This window comes from Phoca vitulina, unplaced genomic scaffold, assembly GCF_004348235.1.
Source record: "Phoca vitulina isolate PV1807 unplaced genomic scaffold, GSC_HSeal_1.0 scaffold1, whole genome shotgun sequence".
In the NCBI taxonomy this organism is placed as follows: domain Eukaryota; kingdom Metazoa; phylum Chordata; class Mammalia; order Carnivora; family Phocidae; genus Phoca; species Phoca vitulina.
The window spans coordinates 109,261,631-109,264,522 of record NW_022589704.1 but is presented as its reverse complement, the minus strand read 5'-3'; the positions used below and the strand labels follow the sequence as shown (position 1 = coordinate 109,264,522).

Here is a 2,892-nt window from a genome sequence, read left to right as displayed (position 1 = left end):
TGAGATCGCAGAACAAAACAACTAACCCAAAGCCTAAATAATAGCAGATACCTCTAAGGAGAGATAGGACACAAGCACCTGTTTATTTGCAGCAGACAATGGACACTATTCAAAATTTTTAATGAATTGCTAAATGTTGAGCATGGACTAATGTGACAACCTCACTCTAAAACCAAGATAACACTACAAGAATTTAAAGCCCCTATTGCACTGAGAGTGACCACAGCAACAAGAAAACCCAAACACAGCTCAACTTAGATTGACCCAAATTTCCACACTAATGACTCAGGAAAATGAGGGGAAAGATATCCGTTTCCAGGCAATAATACTAGTTACATTAGTTTCCACTGTCCTACAAAAGATGTCATATTAAAAATAAAAAGCATAAGACATACATATAAGAAGAGAAGTGGGAAGAAAAGAAAAAAAATATGATCAACAAGAACAGATTTCAATATAACACGAATGTTGAAACTATCAGGAAATTTAAAATAACTATAATTAACATGTTAAAAAAAGTGGAAAGAGTATTCAGCATGCATGATCAGATGGGGAACTTCAACAGAGACATAAAAATTATGAGGAAGAAGTCAGTGGGAATGCTAAAAATGAAAAGTATGATAAAAGAGTTGAAAATGCTTTAATGGGGGATGCCTAGGTGGCTCAGTCAGTTAAGCATCTGCTTTTGGCTCGATCTCAGGGTTCTGAGATAAAGCCCCACAAGGGGCTCCTTGCTCAGTGGGGAGCCTGCTTCTCCCTCTGTCCCCCTGCTTGTGCTCTCTCTCTCTCTGACAAATAAATAAATAAAATCTTTAAAAATAATAATAATAATAATTTTTTAAAAGAATGCTTTAATGGCCTCAAAAATAAAATCAATACAGCTGAGGAAATAATCACTAAGCTGAAAGATAGGCCAATATAAATTATGTAAACTAAAACACAAAAAGAAAAAATAGAGAAAAAAAAAACAGAATACCTAAAAGCTGTTGGATAATATAAAACAGTCTAACATACATGCATGCGAAATCCCAGAAGGAAAGAAGAGAAACAGGGCAGAAAAACATATTTGAACAGATAATGGCCAAAAATTAATGACAGACATCAAACCACAGACCCAAACCCTCAAAGAGTACCAAACAGAATAAATACACCCACTCCTTAAAAAATATATAAACATATTATATTCAAACTCTTGAAAACCAAAGATAAAGATAAAATTTTTAAGGCAGCCACAAGGAAGGAGAAGACACTATATAGAGAGAAACAAATATAAGAATTACAAAAGACTTTCATCAGAAACCACACAAGCCTGAAGACAATAACAATGACATATGTAAAGAGCCAAAAGGAACAAAAAATCAATTACATATTCAATAAAACACCTTTTTAAAATTGTGAAGATTGCTTGCTTTGGCCGTACATACACTAAAGTTGGAATGACACAGAGAAGATTAGCATGGCCCCTGCACAAGGATGGCAAGTAAATTTGTGAAGTGTTCCATATTTTTTTAAAAAATACATAAAATAAAATTAAGGAGAAATAAAAATATGTTCATCAAACAAAGTGAAAAAAATCAATTTCCAGTGTACCTGCTCTAAAAGAAATGTAGAAGGAAGTTCTTCAGATAGAAGAAATATGATACAAAACCCTGGATCTATATAAAGAAATGAAGGACTGCCAATGACATAAGTGAAATGTCATAATACTAATTCAGCTCTAAAAGCCCTGGACATTATATATAAGACAAACATCAGAAGACTGAACAATGAGGAGAAAACACAAGATGAGCTACTGACTGAGGGACCCATGGGAAAACAATGCTACATCTCTTGGGTTTTATTTTTGCCTCATATATCCCAGACTTGTGGTAGAAGAAAATAACTACCAAATCCACAAACAAGAACAGATTTTTCAAACTCCCAATAAAAGCTTAATTTTATTGGGAGTTTGAAATTAATTAAAGACCACCAAAGGGATTGTCCAGCAACACAGAGAACTTTTAGACAAAAACCACACAACCCTAGCCAAACACCACAGAAAAACTGTGGTTCTACTGCACTCAGACTAGCAAGGTCCAGTGGAGAGCCTGGACTTTAACCTAACTCCCATCAAAGAGTCAGAGAAGGCTGAGTCTGACTTTCATTGCCCTGAACAATAAGGTCTCACAACACTGAGTGGGAGTCTGGACTTCCACTCTCCACTGACAGAAAGGAGGTGCCCTTGCCGCTCTCCAAGGGTGGAATCAGAGGCAGACTAGTGGAGAGTCATGACTTTTACCACTGCCCAATGGTAAGGAGACCAATACGCTTGGCCTCAATGGAGGCCATATGGGGAATAGTAATGAGTCATTCTTACACTCCCAACCATGGTAGTATCAAAAAAGGCCTAGTGAAGGGCCAGAGTACCAATCCAAAAATTTCCAGGTTTCAGTTGGAAATCACTTGTCATAACAAGAACCAATAAAATGTCAGCCTGAATAAAAAGAGACAGCAATAGAAACAAAGCTGAGATGACAGAGATAATCAAATTACCTTACAAAGATTTTAAAGCAGTCATCATAACAATGCTTCAATAAATAATTATAAACATGCTTGAAACAAATAAAAAACAGGAAAAGTTTCAGCAGAGATATAAAAGACACAAAGAAGAACCCAGGTGTGGGGGAGGAGCAAGATGGCAGAGGAGTAGGAGACCTAAATTTCATGTGGTCCCAGGAATTCAGCTAGATAGGGATCAAACCATTCTGAAAACCTATGAACTCAACAGGAGATAGAAGAAAAGAATAGCAGCAACTCTCTGAAAACAAAAAAGCGACCACTTTCTGGAAGGTCTCTTCTGATTTGTTTAGTGTATATTTTCTGGTGATGTTATCCTGTTACCATTTTGTTCTC

General features: G+C 36.1%; 1 non-coding gene across 1 annotated transcript; it reads left to right on the top strand.

Moving 5' to 3' along the window:
* Nucleotides 1-1,403: 1,403 nt before the first annotated feature.
* On the top strand, nucleotides 1,404-1,508 carry LOC116637925. Its single transcript, XR_004300560.1, has one exon. It is a non-coding gene; the product is annotated as a U6 spliceosomal RNA (small nuclear RNA).
* The last annotated feature ends 1,384 nt before the right edge of the window (nucleotides 1,509-2,892 follow it).